At 37.2% G+C, this 21,841-nt stretch overlaps 1 protein-coding gene across 2 annotated transcripts in view; it reads left to right on the forward strand.

Moving 5' to 3' along the window:
• Positions 1-21,841, forward strand: part of AMPdeam (AMP deaminase) — a 343,486-nt gene that overhangs the window by 20,993 nt on the left and 300,652 nt on the right. The window lies entirely within an intron of this gene.

Genomic DNA, 21,841 nt, shown 5'->3' on the forward strand with positions numbered 1-21,841 from the left:
ATTTTATTTAAGGATATTTTTTAGACCTATATGCGGAATTTATGGCATAAATAGAGGTAACTGAACAAAAATGCTTTTTCTTTAAAAATAACATTTCATCTTGATTACACAACTTTTGGAAAAATATATTTTGTGTCTTTCACATGTTAAAATTTTGAGCCAATAGCAGGCTGAAACATGTTAACAAGTTAACATAAAAATTAATACGTGAAAGACAGAACATACATTTTCCAAAATAACATTTCGTTATAACGAAATTTCAGTATAACGAAGTAATTTCAGAGGTCTCTAGGATTTCCTTATACTGGTGTTTTACTGTACTTGTACTTTTCAGAAGTGAAACCTTTTTCAGTTAAAAGATGTCTGAAGACTGAAAAATTCCAGTTGTTTTAATTACACAGGCATAACGGACTCAACAGAATACGGGACTCTTCAGGAGCCTGTTTATTAAAACGACTGCTTTGACTAGATGTGACAAGGAGTACAAGTGACAACTACAAACTTCTCGAATTTTTATATTTACTAAGCACAGAGTAAAGTGTATTGCGACAAGCAAATTAGAAGATAATTTTTACTAGCCTTGCCAATGTTCTGTTTCTTGAAGAAATTTACTTGTCACATTTGGTAACAACTTTTAGATTAGTTTGACAAGTTCAAAACATATGGTGAAACTTTAGTCATTCCATAAATCTTTATTTTTAAACGAGTGAAGAAGAAATAGTAACCAAGTAATATGGTGAAGTGATTAAAAAGGGGAAAATGTAATATAAAACCCTAAAATGAATCCAGTGTACAGAAAAATAATTGTTTATTTTGGTATGGGAAATAAACATGAATTTAATGAGAGATTCAGGTTAACCTCAACAAAAACTAAACAGCCTTTAACTGTGAATTTAGACGAAACACTGGTCAAATAAATGGTTTATCAACAAACAAAGCAATTGTGGAGTAACTGTTAGCATGTCTGATTATGAAACGAACGGATCCGGATTCAAATCCTGATTGGGATAGGTTACCGAGTTGAGTTTTTTTCTGAGGTTTTTCCTAAACCAATTAAAGCGCAATTTCTGAGTAACTTTCGGCGTTGGATATCGGATTCATTTTGCCATAATTTTTTCACATGCCATTATCATTAGTTACCATCGCCCGGGTTAAGTTCGCTGTACATAGTGCTGTATACATACAAGAGTGCGACCGTTCGGTGACAGATATCTTTCCCAGAATAGGAGTGGTAGACACAATAAGCTTTAGGCTGCGGTGTAAACATTCGAAATCTTCCACGTTAAAAAAAAACAGGGCAATATCTTTCCATTTTTTAAATCTTTTGTTCTTTTGGCACATATGTACAAAATTAATCTAATTTTCGTCTCTGATTTTATGAAGAAATGCTATATTATGATTGCCATCATGCTTGTCGAAGTTGTCAACAATTGAATGTCACTTGACAAGTTTATCAAAAATGTTAAGAAACGAAATTTACTCTAATAGTCACTTGTGTGATTTCCATGCCAGCTTGTCACTAGTGAAAGTAGTCACTTAAAAAAAAATAAGCCTTAGGTAGGACATTGCGTTATCTTGATGTTGAAGAACTTGTAAATAGTTTACGAAGTTTGCAGGTATTCAAACACTGTACAGAACGTGAAACCCTAAATCGAAAACCCCGCATTGATGGCTATACTCAACACTTCTATTTAAGTAAATAAATAAATAAATACATAAATTTAATCACATTAATAATTTAATAAAAACATTTATTCTGCAATCTTAAAGCACTTAAAAGTTATACTAGAGGACCTTTAAGGTTCTTTCTCCTTGTTTACTTGAACTTTAAATACAGTAATTTAAATTTAAATTGGGAATTATTTTTATGTACCGAAGTACATATGATATTTCCATGCAGATATTCTGCGTCATCATACGATGAAAGAGTAATGGAACGGAGAAAAATTCTCTCCGGCGCCGGGATTTGAACCCGGGTTTTCAGCTCTACGTGCTGATGCTTTATCCACTAAGCCACACCGGATACAACTCCGACGCCGGTTAGAATCGTCTCAGATTAAGCTCCAACTCTTGGGTTCCCTCTAGTGGCCGCCCTCTGCACTACGTCATAGATGTCTATGAACGCAGGACCGAAGTCCACACATGTGTTGAGGTGCACTCGATATGAGTGACTAGTTGGCCGGGATCCGTTCCATTACTCTTTCATCGTATGATGACGCAGAATATCTGCATAGAAATATCATATGTACTTCGGTACATTAAAATAATATACATGATATGCGTAAATCACTTCGTGATTTAAGACTGCGCTTATTCCGTCGGATCCCGGCCAACTAGTCACTCATATCGAGTGCACCTCAACACATGTGTGGACTTCGGTCCTGCGTTCATAGACATCTATGACGTAGTGCAGAGGGCGGCACTAGAGGGAACCCAAGAGTTGGAGCTTAATCTGAGACGATTCTAACCGGCGTCGGAGTTGTATCCGGTGTGGCTTAGTGGATAAAGCATCAGCACGTAGAGCTGAAAACCCGGGTTCAAATCCCGGCGCCGGAGAGAATTTTTCTCCGTTCCATTACTCTTTCATCGTTAAATTGGAAAGCTAACTATATAGAGAATAAAATTAAACATAACTACAAGGCTTAGTGATAAGAATGTTTTATCTACTGTACATACCCAAATGAGTAAGCGAAAGCAGAACAATATAGCTGTGATTTATGGTTATTATCTGTAGATTTTGATTACGTCTGTAGGAACGACTGGTGATTGATGGCCATTAACTGGAGGGCGGGTTCACTGTAACTATTTGCAAAAAAACTGTTTATCTGAAGAAAAACATTAAATGCGCAAGCCAAATGAAATAAGATGTTGCTTTATCCATCTTAATGCTTCAGGCTATCTGCTCGATATTTGACGGTATGTTTCCATTCTCAGAAAAAAGATCCAAACTCAGCTAGTCGCATGTCGAAGTTGGTAAGATCTGCTAGCCAATACTTATTCTAGAAAATGCTTTCGGGGATGATTACAATCACTATGAGGATGTAGACACTATCTGTAACAAACTGTACTAAAAGGGATGCTGGTTCGAATCTCAAGAAATTTAGGCCATTACCTGGGACTTATTCAGGATTGTAGCTGGACAGAAACCTAGGGCCTATTCCACCGTTAAACTTTTCAACTTTTCACTTTGTAGTTGCACGTTTCATTACAATTTTTGTTCCAGCATCACTTTTCAAATCTGGTTTGCAAAGTGAAAAGTGAAAAGGAAAAACAGAGAGACTTTTTCAAATATATTATTACTTTTGTACTACCATTACAGTAATTTTGAAAAGTGCAAAGCCATATACTGGAAAGTGAGTGCGATTTTTGCAAAGAACCAAGTCTCTACGTCATTAAGATTAGAATTAATTATATCCAGTATATTTTTTCTTTGGATTGAAAATAATTTAGATAAATATATACTAAGGGAAAATTTACTATGAAGTGATTCAAGTGACGAAGAAATCCCCCTCCCCAAAGAAAAGTGTAGCCTATATAAAAACAGGATAAATTTCCATAACTTAAGTTTGTCACAGTTCTGTGAATGTTTTCGAATTGCGATAACTCAAGCAGATTATATTCTTGGATCTGTTTTAATACCAAAAATCAAGTTCATCTCTTTCATCTAAAAACCATTCATTAGTCCTATTACGTCTTCATTGGCTAGAAAATGGAGTTGAACAACATGGACGACATGAAGTTGCAGTAACTACTGACATGCAAAGACTTTGCAGAATGAAATAGAAAGCGCAAAATAGTCTCTAATTCGTGAATCAACAGACTTTTAAAAAATTGAACAGTGAAATGTTGCGAAGTTTCAAAGTTTAATGGTGGAATAGGGCCTCGAACACACGTTTCAACGTCACTTTGTTGACATGTAACGCCATCAGTTAGCACAACGGGAAGGCATTAAGAGAATAATGATAGTTAAAAATGATATGAAAATGCCCTCTGAGTAACATCAGGATTGGGAGGGGGGACTACATTAAGTAGTGTAATATGGGTTTGTACGTCATCTATAATGACTGAGGGGATCATCGTGCTTCCACACATTATTATTGACTCGGTATCATCGGCGACAGTTTAGATGAAAAGAAATTGCCGGAAATATGTAGTAATTAAACAGACTTTGACTGCTGGAAAACATGGCGATTGGCACGGGAGGTCTTAAAGACCTGTCGGTATTTCTTGCGCTAATATGCGATAATAACTTTGACCCTTGATAATGTGACTGGCACGGGAAAACTTAAAGACCTGTCGGTCTGTTTGTGCTAAACTCAAAGCCCGCTGCCTGTCGCCGACGAAACCGACGCGATAATAGTCTATGGCCCCCCCCCCCCCCCCAAGGTTAGATCAGGGATGCAGAAAGACAGCGCAAGGCGCGCTCTTCCGCTCTTAGTATAGGTACACACAGTACGTTATGAGTGAAGGGTGAAGATTATCAGAGTGCCTGAAAGTAATAACAGAACAGTCAGTGGCATATTTCACAAAATGAGTTCACGTATCAATACTTTGTTGTTTGTGAAAATGAAAGTGCAGTTGTATGTATGTATGTATGTATGCATGTATGCATGTATGCATGTATGTATGTATGTATGTATGTATGTATGTATGTATGTATGTATGTATGTATGTATGTATGTATGTATATCAATAAGGCATCACACATGAAGCATCTAAGCCTGGAGATAATATGGTAGGATGGCCAGTTCAGACTTGAGATGTCTGCAACAATTTTGTTCTTCCTCTTCAAATGAGATCGTACTGTATGGTAACCTTATGCTCATGCTTATGCTCACCAGAACTTCCTCTTCAAATGAGATCGTACTGTATGGTAACCTTATGCTCATGCTTATGCTTATGCTTATGCTCACCAGAACTTATGTTCATGCATTACGCAGCCATAACATACTGAACGAACGGGCTAGTCTACTAATAGGGGTTAGTTGAAGCCGTAGGCCAAGGATGTGCAACGCTTACGTAGGTTACATGCAAGAGAAATACAGTAAATGTAAAATAAAGTAGTGAGGGGGGGGGGCAGTGGATAACATGCAAAAAAAATCATCACCAAAAAATGTAAAGTGGAAAGACAGTGCGAAGAATATCACGAAGAAAATTATAACAAATACTGAAAGTGACCACAAACTGTAACTTCACAAAGAAAAAATAAATTATCTTTATTTAATTTTAATAAAAAACGAATTGAGTTCTTTAGACTGTAATAGTTTGGGGCTAGTGTATTAATATGGAAGAATTTGATATTAGAAATTGTATTACAAACTCGATTAAACTCACTGTAATGCAAATGTCACGGAACTGTTACCATCATTATATACTTACAACTTGCTTACAAATGACTTTTAAGGAACCCGAAGGTTCATTGCCGCCCTCATATAAGTCCGCCATCGGTCCCTATCCTGTACAAGATTAATCCACTCTCTATCATCATATCCCATCTCCCTCAAATCCATTTTAATATTATCCTCCCATCTACGTCTCGGCCTCCCCAAAGGTATTTTTCCCCCCGGCCTCCCAACTAACACTCTATATGCATTTCTGGATTCGCCCATACGTGCTACATGCCCTGCCCATACCATCATTATATTATTATGATAATTACCACAAATAGTTTATTTTAGAAGACAACAAGAATTACATGATTCGCACTTCGTCTTCATAATAATTTTTCTGACTATCGCCATTTCGTTTCCTGTTAGAATTTCTTTGGGAAGATTATTCTCTGCGATAGAAATGAATGGTTTTCATGAGTGAAGAGAAATACGTAACTTAACAGCAGCACTGTGAAATAATTTGCTTGCAGCGAAACAGTATCTAATGGAGTTTTAACATGCAACCAACACAATGCACGAACTTTGACATCACCTAATGACAATTTTATGAATCCATTTCACCAACTTCAAGACTAAAGTTGCACTTCAACCGACTTTTCTTGTGTGCCACAGTATGTAATAACCTGTTTTATGAACTCCAAGTATAATATAGTTAAACATTTTGTATATTACGTGGATCCTAGTCGTGGTTTTTAACCAGTTTACTTCGGGGGAACAGGATTTCGATTCCCACTTGCTTCTCAGAAATGTGTGTTTAGCGAGGCGGCTGTAGATTAGTGCCTCGGCTTTCCTTACCGAAAGTCATGGTTGGTACGCCTTTGAGTCAGATGTAATTTGTGGTACCGGTATATAATGTTGAACAGTGTTTTGGTACTGGTTAATTACCATATGTCCTAATCATTGTTCAAAAAGCCATTGTCGGCAGGTTGTATACGCCTTTGGAATCTCAGTTTTTGATCATACTCTTTCTGGTGGAAGTTAATTATACTCGTATAAAGCAAAGTATACCAAAGTCAAATTATACAACGCTCAAAGATTGCCGATTTACTGACAACAGAAATTTGAGGGCTACCATTTCCTTAGTAGTCGCCGTGATAAAATCCTTGACATGGCTTCCTACGGACAGGTAGAAAGGCTGTGGGTACGTGTTAAAGATTTACGACACTTGAAGGACCTTGTTCACGAAAAATGGTTCCATGCAAAATTTGTAGCACGTAGAATTTCGACGTTGAATAACTTCTGCAGTTGTGTTGGTTCCAAACTTTTTGAAGGCCCGTTACTTTTGAGAGAGACTTTTGTTTGTGACCCCCCCTACCCCACTATCGTACGGTAAGCTACTAATTCCATTTGGAAAGTACAAATCCCTGTAAAATCGAAAACCGATAATTTTACTCAAAACCAGTGATACCATTCAAATAACAACAAAAAGGGAAGTATATGGTGCAACAGTGACATGAAATATTAGGCAAACAACATTTCTGATACTTCAAATAATTATTACAGCCGTGGGGTAATAGAGTTTTATAGTTAAAAGCAGAACTTTGAACAAGTATCTGCAAGGCGAGAAATCAGAATATGCAAACCTTTTTTACAACTCTCTTTGGCTATTTCGGCTGCCTTCCTGCTGATATTTTTTAACACTTAGGCCCGGTTTCTTCAACCTTTGTTAAAATGTAATTAACATAGAGTTAATTAACTGTAAGTTATTAGTATAATTTGCTGTTAAAATATTGCGTTTCTCCAACTTTATATTTCACATTTTAACATACTGTTTGTTAACTCTCTGTTAGGACCAGAAATTCTAGAGTTTAACCATAACCTATAACCAAGTATAGGCTCAGTTCTGTTTTCTGAACTCCGATAATTGCGATTCTCGCATGTTTCCATTGTTTGATTTAGAGAAGATAGAAGTCTTTCTATTCTCTCAGGTCAGTCGTCAATCAACAGCCAGCGAAGACAGCCATGTTTAACTGGGCTCCGTAGAGCCAGACGCTGATACAGCAATGTAAGGTTATAGCTCCGAGTATGAGTACATTCACCTAAGTGAAACATAGTATAGTGTGTATTACTAATCAAGATCAGCCGTGGACACTAAGTTAATTTCGAATACTACGCAAGTGAATTGAGGAAGGAAGATGGAGGTTGAGTTATGTGTGTATCGGGCAAGAATAGGAAGATTCAAGATAAAAATGGGTGAAGTGATTGGAAGTCAGAGCCCCTTGAGCTACGATCAATTACTTCGAGCAATAGAAATAGTATTGACAATATTACTGATAATTGGAGGTGTTGAGTTAAACCCGGGGCAGACAAATGGAAAAGATACGTCGCTGTTATCAATCCGTGAAGAGATAAAGGAGGGATTCAAGTCAATGATGGAGGAAAACAAACAGAACTTCAATGAACTGAATAGTACAATATCCTGACTGAAGGAAGAAATTGTGAACAATAACTTACTGACAGCATAAATAAACTTCAACAAGACCAACTGCAGAACAAGATAAAACAATTCGAATTCCAGCCGAGTAAAACTTCTGCATGCCCTGCCCATCTCAAACGTCTAGACTTTAACTTACTGGCTTTTAAGGAACCCGTAGGTTCATTGCCGCCTTCACATAAGCCCGCCATCGGTCCCTATCCTGTGTAAGATTAATCCAGTCTCTGTCATCATATCTCACCTCCCTCAAATCCATTTTAATATTATCCTCCCATCTATGTCTCGTCCTCTCCAAAGGTCTTTTTCCCTCCGGCCTTCCAACTAACACTCTATATGCACTTCTGGATTCGCCCATACATGCTCCATGCCCTGCCCATCTCAAACGTCTGGATTTAATGTTCCTAATTATGTGAGGTGAAGAATACAATGCGTACAGTTCTACGTTATGTAACTTTCTCCATTCTCCTGTAACATCATCCCTTTTAGTTTTTTTTCAGTAGGTTATTTTACGACGCTTTATCAACATCTTTGGTTATTTAGCGTCTGAATGAGATGAAGGTGATAATGCCGATGAAATGAGTTCGGGGTCCAGCACCGAAAGTTACCCAGCATTTGCTCATGTTGAGTTGAGGGAAAACCCCGGAAAAAACCTCAACCAGGTAACTTGCCCCGACGGGAATCGAACCCGGGCCACCTGGTTTCGCGGCCAGACGCGCTGACCGTTACTCCACAGGTGTGGACCCCTTTTAGTTCCAAATATTGTCTTGAGAACCTTATTCTCAAACACTCTTAATCTCGGTTCCTCTCTCAAAGTGTGAGAGCGACACGGAATTACGGAAAGAAACACGCTTGCCTTCCATTCGTAAGGTAAAGTCAGGATAGTTACTATTTCAATGGGCCACGAGTAGCTTCCTCCCAAATCGTGTAATTCCTCTATCATATAATTCTATAAGTACTGTGTCATCCATATTATCTTCGAGACAAATCTGTCACCTGTACAGCAAGTATCATAACTGGCTGAGTGTGTTTCACTTTCGAGAGAGAAGAGAGATTAACTCCATGGAGCATGAGTGACAATCACTAATAAGTGAGCCGTTCAGAGCAGAAGTGGTGTAAGTCAAGAATGGGTAATGAGGATTGAAGTAAACATTCTGTAAAATACAGCGCAAAGTAGCAATTAATATTTCAATTTATTTAAACTATTAATAGTCAGTGGATAGCACGAAGGACATATTAATTGCTACTTTGCGCTGTATTTTACAGAATTTTTACTTTAAACCTCATTACCCAATTTTGACTTACACCACTTCTGCTCTGAACGGCTCAAGTAGAAACCCTCTAAGAAATACTTGCCTTCCTCTCTTATTTTAAACATACGAGAAATATAACTTATCTAAAAATAAGTGGCAGCAGTAATTCGGTAAGCATGTTGGAAAGATAGAAAAAGAGCTAAACTAAACGGGTTCGTTCCATTTCCAGCCTACCTTCTGAACTATTGCTACAATCTGATTGAAATAGGGGAAAGACAAGTATATTGACTATAATCCTACAACTTCGTAAAAATATACTTACAAAACACAGTGTTATACTTTACTCCATCCAACATGGCGAACGTTGGCAAACCCATGCAAGTCTGCTCAGAAGGCAATGTTACATGTCAAGGTCGCAGTCCTTGTCTATCTCTCTCTCTCTCTCTCTCTCTCTTAGAGTTGCTATTGCCTTTTAAATGAGACACGCCTCCCGACAAGACAACAGACAAACAAATTCGGTTCGCTGTCCCACACAATCCTGCCCCAACCACGTGAAAGACACATTAACATGCGCACTCTTTTTGTACCGAGTTTCCTGCCTGTAAGGAGAAGGCATATGCCAAATTTTGGTGTTAATCATAGACGCCGACTACATGAGTGCTCCGGGACTCAAGCCCCAACAAATATACTTAATTGGTGTCACAATCCATTGGACTTTTTTTTTTTGGTGAAATTAATTTTGATTTCGATTTTCGTGCCGCAATGGGGTGCAGGAAAACCATGGATCATGTAATGTGAGCTTTACAAAAGAATATAATTATCCAATTTACACAATACAATTTTAAAAATTTGCGTTAGCTATCGATTGAGTTCTTTCAGGGGAGATTAACTACCTTACCGGCAATGCGCTAGTGTTAAATTTGCTTACTTAATAACCCATTATCTCGGGAACTACTGAAGATATCATATTGACGTTTTTATAGGATGAAGGTGCAAAGTTTTTAAGAAAGCTGAATTATATTTATGTAAAAAAATGTTTATTTTTTATGTCGATTTCACTAGGCCTATTATTTTTTATGCAAATGCCAAAATTTCTCAGGAAAATAACAGAAGGATGAAATTTTAAACACATGTTGACAACAATACAGTATGAAATTGACGCATATTAAGAGATGTACAGGGTAAATCAAAAGTCTGGAACCATATAAATATTTTCCATATGCTAGATTTTCGATCATTATAGGTGTTACCAGTATTTTTAAGACCAAATGCTCTACCAGTGACACATTCGATTCTAGCCCTCAGCTATCTCAAAAGCCGCCATTTTGAATCCAACTTTGAAATTTTAAATGGAAAGCGGGTCATTTAAATACTCAAAATCATGTGAAATTTTCTGAGAAAACCAGTGGTGCAATCCGTTTTGAGATATCTCTAATCATTTTCAAGTTATTTAAAGATAACTGTAATAATGACACAAACATTAGTTACTGCATCTACAGATATTTTGTAACATGGTACGGTACTAAAAAGGCTTTGGGAAAGGTGTTTTTATGCAATTCTGGTAATTAACTTTTCCTGCTTTACTGTTTGGTTAACCTGTGACAGTTTCAATGCATTGTTGTGATTATTTGAAGCTTTCCTATAACAAATTTCTTGATTTTCGTGATGACATTATTGAAAGAGGAAAGAATTTATATCAGTCTTCATTCTGGTAGGTTAAGCCCCAGAAATGTTGCAGCAGACTGGACGAACAGTTCCCTGGACATTGGATTGGTCGACGTGGACCAGTACAATGGCCGGCCAGGTCTCCAGATTTAACACCCCTCGATTTTTTCTTTTGGGGTTACATAAAGAGCTTGGTAGAATGAAGAGAAAATTGAGAATATGGAACATTTAAAGAACCGTATCATTGAAGCCTATGCTAAAGTTATCCCAGAAATGCTACAAAATATTCTGTCCACATTCTCAATTTTCTCTTCATATATCAAGCCCACCGACCAATCCAATGTCCAAAGAATTGTTCGTTCAGTCTGCTGCAACATTTCTGTGGCTTAACCTACCAGAATGAAGAATGATATAAATTCTTTCCTCTTTCGATAATGCCATCACGAAAATCAAGAAATTTGTTATAGGAAAGCTTCAAATAATCACAACAATGCATTGAAACTGTCACAGGTTAACCAAACAGTAAAGCAGGAAAAGTTAATTACCAGAATTGCATAAAAACACCTTTTCCAAAGCCTCCTTAGTACTGTAACATGTTACAAAATATCTGTAGATGCAGTAACTAATGTTTGTGTCATTAGTACAGTTATCTTTAAATAACTTGAAAACAATTAGATATATCTCAAAGCGAATTGCACCGTTGTTTTTCTCAGAAAATTTCACATAAATTTGAGTATTTACATGACCCGCTTTCCATTTAAAATTTCAAAGTTGGATTCAAAATGGCGGCTTTTGAGATAGCTGAGGGCTAGAATCGAATGTTTCACTGGTAGAGCATTTGAGGGGTTTGGGGGGAAAACCAGGCAGCTCCAATTTTTTTTGAGCTATTTATGCACAGAGGAAAAAAAATACGCTCTATCGTTTGGTCGAAGAACCAGATAGTTCCAAGAATTACATTCACAGTTATAATGCATTTTGAACCTGCCTCTTTCTGTACATGCTTATTGTTTGGCGGTAAGTTTTTCGTCATTATCTTGAAAAGTACTGAATTGGGACGCCTGGTTTTTCCCCCAAACCCCTCATGTGGTCTTACAAATACTGATAACACCAATAATAATCGAAAATCAAGCATATGGAAGATATTTATATGGTTCCAGATTTTTTATTCACCCTGTATATCTATTAGTTTGACCAGAAAAATATTTTACGTAAAAGTAGGAAAACAAACTCATTCTTTTAATATATATACATATTATAATTTGTATTTCCTGATAAATCCGTTTGCTTAGAAACCTTGAACCTTTATCCTGTATACGTTTCAGCACGATATATTGAGCAGTTTCTGACGTAATAGGTCATTAGATAATCAAACTTAACATTGGCAGTATACGGTAGTTAATCTTCCCTTCACCGCAATACATTCATTAGTATTCTCAATCGAAATCGACATTGACTTTTATTATCTTACTATGCATACTTTCTCACAGAGATTGCTCCAGAAACTAAACCAAAACTTGCGACTCTTTCTGTTGCTGACCAAAGAGCAGTAAAGGAATTTGGAAATTTGTTATTTCTTGGGATGAAGAATTAAACGTTTTAAAGTGTCCTTGTTTATGTCATGTGTCATGGTGTTTTCCTTTGTTGAAAAAGTAGTTAATGTTGCAGCTTCTATATTAGCAAGCCATCGGTACCTCTCCTGAGCAAGATTAATCCATTCCCTAGCAAATTATTCCACTTCCCTCAAATCTATTTTAATATTATCCTCCCATCTCCGTCTCGGCCTCTCTAAAGATCTTTTTCCTCAAGTCTTTAAACTAACACTCTAGCCAAGACATGATTGAGTGCAATAAATTTTGCTAAATAGGTATCAGTATCGTTCGACACTCAGGCAATGCAAGATGCAAGTACCATCGCGTGAACTCCTCACACGATATGGACATAGCGCCGGTGTTGGGACCGGAAATTGAGTCTCCACATTAGAGCGATACAGTGCAACAAATTAATATAATAAAAATATAAGATTTTTATATAAAAATGTCCATGCACGAACAAAATGTTATATGTCTTTGTTCCTTTCACCCAAGAATTTATAGGCCTATCTGAAAAGGAAAGTAAATACGCTCTCTCCCACTGTGCACGGTATAGAACGGGAAAGGCATTAGAGCGTCGAATTTCTAAGCCGGAGACCCGAGTTCAAATCTCTTTAAGGGGACATTATGGTGAAATAATGGTGAAAAATTAAGAAAAATCCACTTGAAAATTTATTGTGACTCTTTATTTAGACCGAGCTCAAATAGCTAATTAATTTATGTTCCCATGACTATTTTGAAAATATGAAGTAAAAATTGTGAAAATTGTGACGCAAGGAGCTTTTTTAGTGATGTCAACATAAAATACATTTTAAAAATTTCATTTCAAAACTATTAGCCCTAATGAAACCAAATTTTATACAGATGATAATATTGTAGGCATGTTTATGTAGTTTAAAATTCATACATTTTGGATGAAAATTGTAAAAGATTTAAGACTCACATAAGTGTCCCATTAAGCCCAAAACTAATTCGTTAGACAAAATAAATGCGTTGTTTGTTGATGGTTTCTTGGGGGCACTCATTTCGCATTGATTATGTAAGCCGGCTTCGGACCTTGACTCACTTCTTAGAAGCTTCATGATCTTTCTTTCCTTCTTTCTCTGTTTAATCTCCCCCTTTTCCGACTCACACACCATTACGGATAGGGGAAGGAGATTCTTTAGATCGTCTCATAAGTGTGGCCCTCACTGGTCGTGAGATCGGCATGATGTAGGACCACCGCAAAGACAGCACAGGACAATGGACAAACACCCAGTCCCGTGGACGGAAAATAATTTTTTTCCATTCGAACCTCGGAACGCTTGCTTGGGAAGTGCGCACGTTATCCACAAAGCCACAACGACGGTCGAGCTTCATGATACAAACCTGCTTTGTTTTGTGTATAGCGTTGTCACATGCCCGAGTAATGCACAGTGAGAACGTATTAAAGCTACATACACATAGTAACAAGATACTGCAAATAAGAGACCGAGACCAAACAAACAATTTCGCTTTCTGTAGTTGCGTCATTCAGTTAATTTCTTTATACAGACTATGCATAACATTCAATAAACAACCGTTAGCGAGTTCCAACCGAGAGCAGCTCGTCTTTCTGTGCAGCTATTAAAAACAAAAGAAGTAAACAAGTACGCGATGTAGTGCACTCGGTCCTATTTTTATAGTGACTATTAGGCCTACACTTTTACTACGTCATACTGCTTTTGATCGTAAAACGGTACGAAAGGACGTCTTTCAACCAATCATGACTGCTTATCGCTTCCCTAACATTTGTTTATTTTTATCACTACCCTAGCATTTGTTTCTTTGTTTGCCAACATTTCAAACTGCAAATTCTTGACGGTACTATAAAACATACTTTGCGATCGTCATTTCTTTACAGCATAGACAGTCATCTGAAAATGGCGGCTCCGTTCAAACGTTTTGGTAAAGTTAACATTAGTGAAATATAATTTCAGTAAATCAATTAATATTTTATTACATTACTTACCTACTTACTGGCTTTTAAGGAACCCGGAGGTTCATTGCCGCTCTCACATAAGCCCGCCATTGGTCCCTATCCTGAGCAAGATTAATCCAGTCTCTATCATCATATCCCACCTGCCTCAAATCCATTTTAATATTATCTTCCCATCTACGTGTCGGCCTCCCCAAAGGTTTTTTCCCCTCTGGCCTCCCAACTAACACTCTATATGCATTTCTGGATTCGCCCATACGTGCTACATGCCCTGCCCATCTCAAACGTCTGGATTTAATGTTCCTAATTATGTCAGGTGAAGGATATAATGCGTGCAGCTCTGCGTTGTGTAACTTTCTCCATTCTCCTGTAACTTCATCCCTTTTAGCCCCAAATATTTTCCTAAGAACCTTATTCTCAAAAACCCTCAATCTCTGTTCCTCTCTCAAAGTGAAAGTCCAAGTTTCACAACCATACAGAACAACCGGTAATATAACTGTTTTATAAATTCTAACTTTCAGATTTTTAGAGTACTTTATTTCTTTTAATCTTTATATACTTTCTTCTAATCGTGTAACAGTAAATTAAATCCCACTCGAGTTTTGATTTTCTCTTTCATTCATTTAGCCTAATACCGTGCGAATAAGTGCGTAAAAATCTGCTTGATGTAATGGTTTAGACGTTCAGGGATTCTAGAGTTCTCCGTAAAAATGACTGGCGGACGCTACACAGTCGCTTATATTTTTAGTCTGAGCGTGCGTGAAAGGATGTTGAATTCTTGATGGAATTCGCAGTATGCGTTGATCAAAGTTGCAGCGTCGCAGTTTCCTACGCATAGTGAATCATACGCATAATTACAGAATTTGTTGGACTTCAGTTAGAAAATGGAAACATTAGCCATCGCCAGGACTTTGTTTATATTAGCTATGAACGCGAAATTTGATTCATAGATACATCAAGAAGTATATGCAGGTTTTATCATGGATGTACTGATTTATGACAGTATATTTGTCGCAAATTTTCGCGAAAATTGGCTGCTTCTGCGGAAAGTTTTCATTTATGCGATAAAAACGAAAAAGAAAAACATTCTTTAAAATAATTTTAAAAACATACTGTACAGTAGCGCTCGAAAGTATTTTGTAGAAAGCATATGTCACAATTACATAAAGATAAGTATTGAATAAAAAAAATGCCAGTGGATAATTGAAAAGGCATATTTTTCTCGTATGTGACCTCAAATGTGAGCTGTTTGTTCATAATGGCGAACCATCCTGTATTTTATGATTTCAGTTTCACTTTTTTCTAACATTTAAAAATTAGACGTATTATTACATGAAAACTACAAAGGAAGATCAGAAGGTTTACATCGCAGCTTGAGGCTTATTGTGTCGACCTCGTTATCGAATGATTGTTGAAGTTCTCAGGACCTCATTCCTGTACGTATCGTGATTCACTATTTGGTGCCATCAATCGATTGAACTACAACACCCAGGTCCGACGGAGTCCGCCCAAGAACGCTCTCTGTCCCCCTGGGAATTCTGCAGTTTCCTCAGATCAATGCCATCTGTTCGCTTATCACATTACTAGTCCTATTGCATCCTGTATTGATTTGAAGGTCGCATTAATGTAGGTATCGTGATTTACTATGGTGCCATCTGTCGATTCAGCTTCACAGCACCCAGGTGCAATCGACGTCCTTAGTCCAAAGCAGTCCGCTATGAAAACTTCTACGTTCGTTTCCCCTGTGCCTTACAGCTCCCTCAGACATATCGTCTGTATGCATGTCACGGTACTACACATGCTGCATCTGGAGTCGAGCTAAAACTATTGAAATGTGGTAGATGAAGTTGAAATTAATGAAGGCGAAATGATTCCAAGGTTCAACGCCGAAAGTTACCCAGCAATTCTGCTTCAATTGGGTCAGGGGGAAAACCTAAAAAAAATCCAAAACCAGGTAACTTGTTCCAACCAGGATTTAAACCCGGACCCGCTTGTTTCACGCTCCGAAATGCTAACCGTTACTCCACAGCGGTGAACACATGTAATCTGTTCTGGAAGAAAAATCATATTGGACGTGGTATGTGACCCTTCATACAAAAAACACCAAATGTACGAATGTATTTCATAATGGTAGACTAACACTCTTCATTTAGATTTCACATTTTTACAGTAATTGTAGAAACTACAGTACCTAACGAAGGTATCTGCATCGTAATGGGATTGGTGAGCTTGTTTCTCGTCACACAAAGCATCGAATCTGGGGACTATTCGATATAGCTACACTGATCTCAGCGTCAAATTTGCTTCTAATATCTGGATTTTATTACCATCGAAGTTGAAAATCCTGCCTCGCGAAGGTAGGATGTGAAAAAAGAGAGAATTAACTTAACGGCTTTCACTCAATCCTTGGCACTCCTTTACCACACTGTTTCAAAACTATGGCAGAGTCCTGGAAGAGAATGTCATTTTTAATGTGGATTCTGAAGACATGTCTACGTATTGTTCCTGCTGAGCAATAGTGACGGTTGATGGTGGACCTGTTGTAAACGGGTCTGTAACCCACTTCTGTTTATTTGTTAGTGTAAGTTATAAAATATTAAAAAATAAGTATAAGTTATATACGTATTGAAAATTTGCATGTTGCATTTCACTATACAATATAAGTTTAGTATTTCCTTAAAGCTGGGATCGGCAGAAATGTCATCGTGATCACTAGCAATAATGACGTCGCAGGGGCAGCGCAGTAAACTGTCTTTCCTTCACCCCATCCCTTCCGACCAACTCCCCTGTAACTTCAGTATACCGGCATCTATCAGTGGCGGGTTACCTGATTACTAGACTTCGTTGAATTGCCACACGCAGCATGCAATCAGGTTGCCGACGTACGGCAGTATAGAAGAGGTGAGCGACCTCCCGGTCTCATAGTATAAGCAGTTCGTGTTTAGAGATGTGACCGGTCCAAATAGATAGAGCAGCTACAGCTAATGTATACCTATGTAAGCACATGTTTTTGCATTGCTGTGGTTGGAATAGTCAAAGCTTAACATTTGTTCAGTGCAGACAAGAATTCAATCAAACATGCTACAATGGGAGTGTTGCTGTTCCAAACAATTGCCCCTGGAATACCCTTACCCCCGCAGCCAGTCTTGACCCGTTGGAAAACGTGGTTGGATGCTGTTAATTATTATGCAGAATATTACGGCAAAATAATGGAGCTAATTTATGCATTGGATAGCACAGACAATTCCGCTGTTGTAGCTGTAAAATCATTGCCTTCTGAACAGCTATTGGAAGATATTCTGTTCATTGATTCTAATTTTAAAATCGCGTCCAAAAGCATCACTCTGTTAGAATCGTCTAAAATACAACTCTCAGAAGCCTTTAATATAATGTATAAAGTATCACAAATCGTTATCCAAAATAACAATTCACTAATTTCAGAAAAAGTGAAATGTAAGTTGAGAAACATTATTGCTAAAAATTCTGCCTATTCACAACTTCGTATTATAAATGATGTACCATCAGGTCACGACAAGACGTCTGAAGTTGGTGTACTAAAAAGTAGTGACTTTTCGTTCTTCAAATATGCACCTATTACATCGTGTGATGTTGAACGTACATTTTCCCAAAAAACTGTTTGAGTGACCATCGGAGGAGGTTCACTTTGCAGTCGCTCAAAATGTACGTAACTCTTATCTGCAATGCACATATTCAAGGATGATGTGAGTATCTTACATTAAATTTTAAGAGTTAATATATCTCACTACAAAATAATTGTGTATTTATATGTATAGACATTTCCTACTTCAATGATCATTCATTATATTTCTTGAATGTAGGATACAGGTTTTATTGTAACCGGAGTATACTGCTCAGTGTTTACATTAGAGGCATACTCTATCCTTTCCACGCCCCCTTCTCATACAGCCTATACTGCGTGCATAGTAAACCTTACGGTTCTCGTGGAAATTCCACGAAGTCTACTGATTACATTTAGATTGCTTCTTTCTCAAACCTTCAACGTCGTTCGGAAACGTGTGTTTAAGGAAGAATGGGAGGACAGTATTTTTTGTGCATATTGTGACAATGTAGACTGCTCTTGTGTTCTAAAATTCTAATAGGCATTTATAAATCAAACATCTAGCGACATTACGGCACGTCATAAGATTATCACGAATCATAGGTAACCAAGAACATATCCAATGTAATAGTAAACGGAAATGTATACAGTAGAAAATAAGTATAAACTTAATTTTCTAGGGCTAGACGGAGCAAAGGAATTAAAACATAAAAGAAACTAAACTCAAATAATAGTTCCGGTACTGAAATATGATGTAACAAGATGAGTCAAAGGGAACTCCATGCAAGTTATGTTATTGCTTTGGAAATCGCAAAATCATTGAAGTGCTATAATGAAGGACAATTCATTAAAACATGTCTAAATAATTAATAAGTATTTAATGAATTTCAATCTTAAGGCATATAAACTTGCCTTAAGATTGCCTTAAGATTGAAATTCATTAAATACTTATTAATAATTTACCAGGCATATTGATATATTAAAATGAATTGTAAATGTCTAAATAAAGTTGCTAACAATATTTGCCCTGAATAATCTGATGTTTTTAACAGTATGAATATCCACACGAACAATACAAGGGAGGATAAGGGATATTGAAGCACTAGCTGAACGAGAAATAAAATCAAAGATTAATAAACAGTGGTCTAATCTCTCACTTTAGGTGAATACGCAGATATTGATGGAGTAGAATTGGTAATGTTCACTCGCGGAGTTACGAAGGATCTCTCTGTATGAGAATATTTGCTCGCAGTCATTGCATTTAAAGGAAATAAATAGGAGAGGAGTTATTTCAAGCATGAAAAAAATATATACAGTACAAGAAATGAATCTGAACATAAAGCAATTTGTATCTGTAGTAACATACGGGACTCGAAATACGATTTTAAAAAAGTCTACGAGGTGAAGTAACGTGTTATTAAGAGAGTTGGAAATAAATGAGAACATAAAATGTTGTCATTGTATAACACACCAGACTGGCTTAGATTTATTTAAAATGCTCTTCTATCATAGGTCGCCTTCCGCTACCCTCCATAGCTGCAATGTTTGGCTCTATATTCAATATATTTCGGAACACTTGTTTTCTGAACGATAACTTGTAATATCCTAACAGAGATTGTGAGTAACAGACGAAAGTTTACGAGTTGCATTAAGTGATAATTTGTGACGTATTTTTCTAGATTGTTGTAGCATAGTAGAAATAAAGGCGAAACAATATATAATCTGTACATCTATAAATCAGTATTATGTAGTCTACGTCAGATGTTTGTGGGATCCGAACGGAGTGCTCTATGCTCCTGGATTGATATTACATATTATGTATTGCTGGTTGCGACCAATGATGTCATAGTGAGTATAAATTTGCTAGGTACCTTATAGCCACGACGCCACATTTCGGGAACCCCTGGTGTAATGTATTTGGAATGGAGTAGTCGCCCCCCCCCTCTAACAGCACAAGTAGTGAAGTACAGTAGCTGATCTGCATAGATTGTGTGGTAGTTTTATGTTGTGGGTAAACATGTCGTTTAAGTCTTTAATTACGTCTGTCTCATTTTGTGTTCCTTTCAATTTTTTTGTGAACGTCGTTAATGGTAGAGTGAGGAGTGAATGTTACATTAAGGATGACTTGTGCTAAGTTGGTTGTGTGAGTGTTGACTCATTGTAAGGCCTGTTAGCTTCGTTAAATAGCGCATCTGTTTATTAAGCAGAACGAAACCAATTCTAGCTTTTGCGTACAGTTGCATTTCTAAGTCTGTTTATGACGTTTCTTTTTTTCTATGTAGTACTGCATATGGTCTCTCTAGTAGTTTAGCAGAGTAGGTGATTAACACATTTAATTCTTGTTGTAATGATTTTTATGTACGAATCAGAGTCCTCCATTGTTTGTGTTGAGAGTAATAATATTATTTTATGAAAATAGTTCCCTTTGCAATAATGAGCTACAATGTTTGCACGAAAGTTACATTTTTTATAATTAATTTTATTTATTTATTTAATAAATATAGTCGGCCTAGGTAGCGTAGTCGGTATAGCGCTGACCTTCTGTGCGCGAGGTTGCGGGTACGATGGCATTTAAGTATGCTTAAATGCGACAGGCTCATATCAGTAGATTTACTGGTATGTAAAATTATTCCTGCGGGACAAAATTCCGGCAGACCGGCGACTCTGATACAACCTCGGCAGTTGTGGGCGTCGTTAAATAAACCATATTTTAATTTTTTAATAAATATATTTCTACTGGCAGAGTTAAGGTCATAAGGCGCCATGGGTTCCACAATTATACTTAAAATATGAATTACATCTTTTCATATAAATTATTTTTGTGAATATGATCCCGTCATTGTTTACGTGAATAAAACTCAACTTTTTCATTGTGATGTTTGGTTTTGCAAGTAGACCTAAAGGCTTCATAATGATTTGTGTCGAATAATGAACAGTTTTGTCTCTGTAACGATTCTAATAATAATAATAATAATAATAATAATAATAATAATAATAATAATAATAATAATAATAATGGCGCGACAGCCCATGGATGGCTAAGGCCGATCAGAAGACTGCTGGACTAAGGTGCATATGCCTCAGCAGAGGTGGACAATCATCCGTCTAGTATCTCGGTAACGTAGGGTCATCACGATGATCCTCCAGTCATTAACGCCGGCATACTAAATTGGACTTCGTTTTTCACTGTAGCTCCCCAAATTCATCGCGATGCTGGGTGGGTACCGGTTTCATACCCTGACCTAAATTTCTTACCCCATGAGAACTCGAACCAGTGTTCATTATGTACATTTAGTCCAAGGCATGGCGTCTTCAACCACACGACTAAGTAAAATAGTAAATCCGTGGCGCTAAGTCCATGAAGGACCAAGACCGATCAGCCGGCTGTTGGCCTCACGTCCACATGCCGAAGCAGAGGTGGACGATCATCCAACCAGAATAGAGGTATCGTGTGATTAGCACGATGATACCCCCAGCCATTCAACCAGATGACTACGGTAGGAAAATTATTTATTTCTTTCTCAGCTGACTGTGGGGCACTGACCATCACCATCGAATAGTGTAAATGGAAAAATATTGCAATTAATTTTATTTCGTTGCCGGAAAAGAGCAAGGCCTGCTAGTATACGATCTTAACTAATGTAGGCCTACTGCGAGTAATTATGTATACGTAAGAGGAGGCCGTGGATAGAGATGCCACTTTGCTTTCAGATGTTTCTCACATTACGTATATTGTGTTCATTCGTTATAATTGTCGTACATTAACTGATATATCATCTCATCATCTACACATAATGTAATCTCATAAAATCTCATTTAATCCCATAAAATAGCTCTAACGCTGAATGTTATCTTACGAATTTCCCGTTGATTTCCACCGCCAGTATTAATAAATCTTTTAAACTAATAACATTTTATACACAAAAGTGGTTGTCATGGCAATAGATCATATGCTAATAGATTAGTCTATCAGTTA

This window comes from Periplaneta americana, chromosome 12 (genome assembly GCF_040183065.1).
Source record: "Periplaneta americana isolate PAMFEO1 chromosome 12, P.americana_PAMFEO1_priV1, whole genome shotgun sequence".
NCBI classification, from domain to species: domain Eukaryota; kingdom Metazoa; phylum Arthropoda; class Insecta; order Blattodea; family Blattidae; genus Periplaneta; species Periplaneta americana.